This window comes from Corythoichthys intestinalis, chromosome 9 (genome assembly GCF_030265065.1).
Source record: "Corythoichthys intestinalis isolate RoL2023-P3 chromosome 9, ASM3026506v1, whole genome shotgun sequence".
In the NCBI taxonomy this organism is placed as follows: Eukaryota; Metazoa; Chordata; class Actinopteri; order Syngnathiformes; family Syngnathidae; genus Corythoichthys; species Corythoichthys intestinalis.
Genome location: NC_080403.1, coordinates 49,055,990 through 49,062,500, shown reverse-complemented (window position 1 = coordinate 49,062,500; position 6,511 = coordinate 49,055,990).

Below are 6,511 nucleotides of genomic sequence, written 5' to 3'. Positions count from 1 at the left end.
TGTTTCACCATTCAGTAAAATGACATTTCTGTATCTGTATCTGTATTCTTGTATTGTTCTATTTATTGGTGCTAAAATTAGGGTGCGCGTTATAAATGGGTACAATAATTTTCTAACGTAGCAACCTGTCTCTCTCGCTCTTTGCTGACGTAATTGCTGCATGAATTCCAATTTGGGGTACTCGGCAGTTCAGACCGTAGCAACATTTTGGAAAAATTGGATTTTAACCACATTCGAAAGTGACCTAGATCGTATTTGGAATGGTCCACTTTTATGCAACCTGTCTCATTCAGACCGTCAAGTTAAAGCCTGACTCAAGTCGGCAAAAACACGAAAAAATCGGATTTGTACATTAAGACCTGCGGTACCAACCTAACCAAATTGGCGGCCTGTGAGCCAGATACAGCCCACCACATCAAATGTAAATTATATGTTAAAATAGCATTTGCGAAAATGAAATGTTCATAAAATTATTTCATCGATCATCAAGGACTCCAGACATCTGGGAATAATTACTCTCCCCCCCCCCCCCCCCCCGTTTTAACAAAACATGTGAAACAAATTGAACTTTAAAAAAGAATACTTACTGTTTTGTTCCTTCATTTGTGTTGTTTTTTTCCCCAAGGGGTCTCGTGCACACAGCCATTCCAGGCACTCGCATCACCCATCCCATACTGGCACACTGACATTTTTCTTTGGCTCATTCAGTGATGATGTATAGATGGTAATACTAGAAAAATAAACAAAATGATTACCTGAAAGCTGCAGTGAAGTAATTAAAGTGGTGCACACATACTATATCTGTAGTGGCAGCTCAGTACATTAGGCCTAAGCAATAATAAACTACTCATGTATATAAATAATGCTAATGTAACCTAAAACATTGTCTAGACAGTTAATAAAGGTTTTACGGGTAAAGCTAACCCTGGAGGAAATGAATTCACCTTACATGAGTTGGTATAAAAGGCCTGAGGTTACAACAAACAAGCCTGAACATCAATAATACCTTTAACTACGCAAGTAAAAACCGAGGCAATTATATCCAATTTTTCATGCTATTATTTCACCATTCAGACTCGTAACGCTCATATTATATGACCGAGTTTCATTAATGAAACATTATTCCACATTGAATAACGCTCTGGCAAAGTTCAGTTCCCAGTGAATGAAGCGGTTATGAGTCACCATGAAGTATGATGCCTATGCTCATATAGCAACAGATGGTGTTTATTTCAACACCTGCTGGATGAAGCTGCAGTTGAGTCATCTTCATATAACTCATAAAACGGTCAAATGACTCGAATCTGTCTGCATCTCTATTTAACTTCAACACCTTAATTGGTTTGGCATCGACTGTACTGTAAGTTTCACTGGTATCTAAAAATACTATCAATTGCACTAGCTGACAAATGTAATGAAAGCTAAAAGTCCAATTTAATCAAACAAGCACACGAGGATACTTTATGTAGCTCATTCATTTGGCTTTGCTGAATCATATACTGTATATATTTGTTGCTTTTTTCACAGAGTCTATTGTCACAGAACAAAACATTCACAGGAACAGAAATGAAAAGGCGCCATCTTGTGTAATTCGGATATAACTGCAATCATTTAAAAAAAAAAAAAAAAAAAAAAAAAAAGAAATGGAGAGGGGCTGGAATAGTTGAATTAAATTAAAGTGATTGAATAATTGCATTACTTTAAAGCACTTTTACAGTTGTGTTCAAAATTATTCAACCCCCACAGTAGATACAGTGCTGGCCAAAAGTATTGGCACCCCTGCAATTCTGTCAGATAATGCTCAATTTCTCTCAGAAAATGATTGCAATTACAAATGCTTTGGTAGTAATGTCTTCATTTATTTTGCTTGCAATGAAGAAACACAAATGAGAATGGGGGAAAAAATGAAATCATTATCATTTTACAGAAAACTCCAAAAATGGGCCGGACAAAAGTATTGGCACCCTTTGAAAAATCATGTCATGCTTCTCTAATTTGTGGAATTAGCAGCACCTGTTACTTACCTGTTGCACATAACAGGTGGTGGCAATAACTAAATCACATGTGCAGTCAGTTAAAATGGATTAAAGTTGACACAACCTCTGTCCTGTGTCCTTGTGTGTACCACATTGAGCATGGAGAAAAGAAAGAAGACCAAAGAACTGTCTGAGGACTTGAGAAGCAAAATTGTGAGGAAGCATGGGCAACCTCAAGGCTACCAGTCCATCTCCAAAGACCTGAATGTTCCTGTGTCTACCATGCATAGTGTCATCAATGAGTGCAAAGCCCATGGCACTGTGGCTAACCTCCCTAGATGTGGATGGAAAAGAAAAATTGACGAGAGATTTCAACAAAAGATTGTGCGGATGGTGAATAAAGAACCTCGACTAACACCCAAACAAGTTCAAGCTGTCCTGCAGTCCAAGGGTACAACAACCGTACTATCTGTCGGCACCTGAATGAAAAGGGACTATATGATAGGATACCCAGAAAGACCCCACTTCTGACCCAGAGACATAAAGAAGCCAAGCTGGAGTTTGCCAAAACTTGCCTGGGAAAGCCAAAAACGTTTTGGAAGAATGTTCTCTGATCAGATGAGACTAAAGTAAAGCTTTTTTGGGAAAAGGCATCAACATAGAGTTTATAGAAAAAAAAAAGGCCTTCAAAGAAAAGAACACGGTCCCCACAGTCAAACATGGCGGAGACTACCTGATGTTTTGGAGTTGCTTTGCTGCCTCTGGCACTGGACTGCTTGACCGTGTACATGGCATTATGAAGTCTGAAGACTACCAACAAATTTTGCAGCATAATGTAGGGCTCAGTGTGAGAAAGCTGGGTCTCCCTCAGAGGTCATGTGTCTTCCAGCAGGACAATGACCCAAAACAAACTTCAAAAAGCATTCGAAAATGGTTTGAGAGAAAACACTGGAGACTTCTAAAGTGGCCAGCAATGATTCCAGACCTGAATCTAATAGAACACCTGTGGAAAGATCGGAAAATGGCAGTTTGGAGAAGGGTCCCTTCAAATCTCAGCGACCGAGAGCAGTTGGCCAAAGAAGAATGGTCTAAAATTCCAGCAGAGCATTGTAAGAATATCACTGATGGATACCTGGAGCGGTTGTTCGCAGTTATTTTGTCTAAAGGTTGTGCTACCAAGTATTAGGTTGAGGGTGACAATACTTTTGTCCGGTCCTTTTTTGGAGTTTTATGTAAAATGAGAATGATTTTATTTATTTTTTCATTCTCTTTTGTGTTTTTTCATTGCAAGCAAAATAAATGAAGATATTACAACCAAAGTATTTGTAATTGCAATCATTTTCTGGGAGAAATTGAGCATTATCTGACAGAATTGCAGGGGTGCCAATACTTTTGGCCAGAACTTTAAGTGTTTTTGCAAGTTTGATATTTATTTTTCATCTTGTTTATAATCATATTAAATAATGACATGTAAATAGACAAATAAAACTAAAATAACAAAAATATTTTTGGGAATATTCAAATTTATGGCCTTTCTGTGATTACTTAATTGACAAAACTATTCAACCCCTTAGGTATGTATAACTTTACTACTTCGTACAACATCCTTTGCAACAATGACATCCTTTAGACGTGAAGCATAGCTTGACACAAGTTTCTTGCAGTGATCCACAGGTTTCTTTGCCCATTCTTAATGGGCAAAGACATCAAGTTCATTAACATTTTTGGGCTTACATGCTGCAACTGCCTTCTTCAAGTACCACCAGAGATTTTCAATGGGATTCAGAGGTTGCGCTAGACATTTTCGTTGTCTGTCATTTTGACTGACAGGGTCATAAAAATCCCGTCATAATCTATTTTTACCAGTCACTGAAATTTTTAAAATGATAATGATGACATATTCAATAGTATTTAGTTTTCATTCATTTTTAATTTTGTAACGCTTGCTTGGCGGCGAAAAATTAGACACTGAAGTTGTATTTTTCTCCCTCTTTTTACTCTGCTTACCGCCAACAACACCAACAAAACAACTCCACTCCCAAAGAAAAAGAGGCAACCATATAGACCCCAATCACCAACGTCACACAATGATCTTAATTGTGGTTGTCAGCCCAAAATCTTCTAAATATATATTAAATGCATCTTACCAGATATAAAATAACTACTACATAGTCTGTGGTGATCGTTTGGTGCCCCGATTTCTTGTCGAATTACAGCAGTCCATCTCGCTCTCCTCTTCGGTAATTCCAGCTCCAATAGCATATATTTAAAAATGCTACCGTTCACAAGTTCGTAGTTGGATCACGGCGATCTCGGCGAACCACCGTCTGTCACAATTCCTGCCTCTCTCGGCCTCTCCCGGGAGTCGAGCTGTCATCATCATTGTGGAACGCAAACTATATATGTTCGATATATGTCCATCAACGTACAAGTCAAGTTGTCTTCTCTTTTATAACAGCATTTCCCAGCTGTAAACAAACGAATAAAAACTTGTAACACTTGGATATATGCGGTGCATTCAAACACGATTAGCAACAGGCGGCTAGCAGCAGTAGCAGAAGCTAGTTGTTGTAAAAATGATTAAACTTCGTAATTACAATCATCATCGTAATATCAATAGCAAAGGCAACAAGTCGTTTCATGCGCCAGATTTTAGGTTTCGTATTTTTAGAGCACATTACCTTCCATAACAGCGGGGGCATGACTGCAGGAGCTGTCAGTTTTGTCCATCTCCTTATGACGAGTACGAGCACCCGTGGTTTGGAAATCGACATGGTACGAAGCATGGAGGCCTTGGCTTGGTTCTCCACCCGCCTACATCAAAATAACATTCCCGGGATCTTGTATAAAGACCTTCCAACTTCGATTCCACCGCCATTGACTTCAATGGTAAACAGGCGGAAACGGAAGGGGAAGGAAGACATAAGGATCACGCGCTGGCACACCGGGTGCACCAATAAGAACCTCGCGTTGATGTGTCAATCACGGTGCCGCCGCCAGACCCCGGTTACGCTACAATATTCTGACAGAATAGCCAACAACGTCATGCATTAAGAGAGACAATAGCTAATTAATGTGCCACCCTGTGGTCTGGGGTGTGAATTGCAACCTGTCAAAATGACTGACGGACTTCAGTTTTTTCCGTCACCGTTTTAAAAAACCGGTCAACGACGGAAAATTTCCGGTTAACGCGACCCCTGATGGGATTCAAGTCTGGTGATTGCGATGGTCACTCCAGATCTTCAAGCACTTCTTTAGCACTCCTTTTGATGTGGTAGATGTTGAGGTATGCTTAGGATCATTGTCCTGTTGAAAGTTCCAAAATCACCCAAGCCTCAGCTTTATCAAACACTGCATGACATTTGCATCCAAGATCTCCTGGAAATTAACTGAATTCATAATACCTTGCACACGCTGAAGATTCCCTGCACCTGAAGAAGCAAAGCAACCCCAGGACAAGACTGACCCCCCCAACCGTGCTTCACAGTAGATAGGGTGTTCTTTTCCTTATAGGCATCATTTTTCTCCTCCACACGTACCGTTGATCCATTGGCCCAAAAAGTTCCAATTTGGTCTCATCACTCCAGAGAACAGTATCCCAAAACCTTTGTGATTTGTCCACATGGTTTTTGGCGTACTTCTTGTGCTTTGGAGTCACCGGGGGGTCAGCCTGGGAGTTCTTGCATGGAAGCAGTATTGTTTTTGGATGAAAATACTTATTAGTCTTAGTCATATTTTAGCCATTTCAAAATGGGTTCGTCAAGTTTTAGTCAACACAAACTCAGACAAATTTCGTCTAGTTTTAGTTGACAATTTACAAAATGTTTTCGTCTACAAACTTCAAAAGTTTTAGTCCATGAATAAATAAATAAATAAATAAATAAATAAATAAATAAAAGGTTTCCAACACTTTCGAATGAACATGACAGACGAGCACATACCTGTAGAGTCCACGAGGACCATTCACTATTTTCATGATGATAATACACACTCAGCAGGAAAACAGCACATTATTTGCAATTAAATAAACTCACCATGACGCTACTAACTGTATGTAAAATGTTTTCCAGGACTTTAAGAAGTAGTGTTGCCACCTTTCAGAAATAGAAATAAGGGACGCCCCCCTCACGCCCAAAGCCGTACAGGTGGAAAAAAAGGACATCCCCAAAACTCCTAAAATGCATAGAAATTTATCAATTTATATATATTCCGTATTAGTTCAAAACGGAATGCAACCTTTAATTCCCAATTCGGAACGATTCCTTATTTCAAGGGACGGGTGGCAAGCGCATTAAGAAGACACCAAGTAACCGCGCTAAATGCTAATGCTAGCGCGAACGCTATGCTAGCGCGAGCCCTATGCTAGCGCGAGCCCTATGCTAACACCACAACTTAGTTTAGTGTATGATGATCACTCAGCACAGACCTTTAAAGGCTAAAGCAACACTGCATTGCCAAGATAAGAAAACAAAACTTACCAAGCAGCACCTGACACATGTTTCACAAAAGGAGCCTGGAATGGGCACATGCTAAAC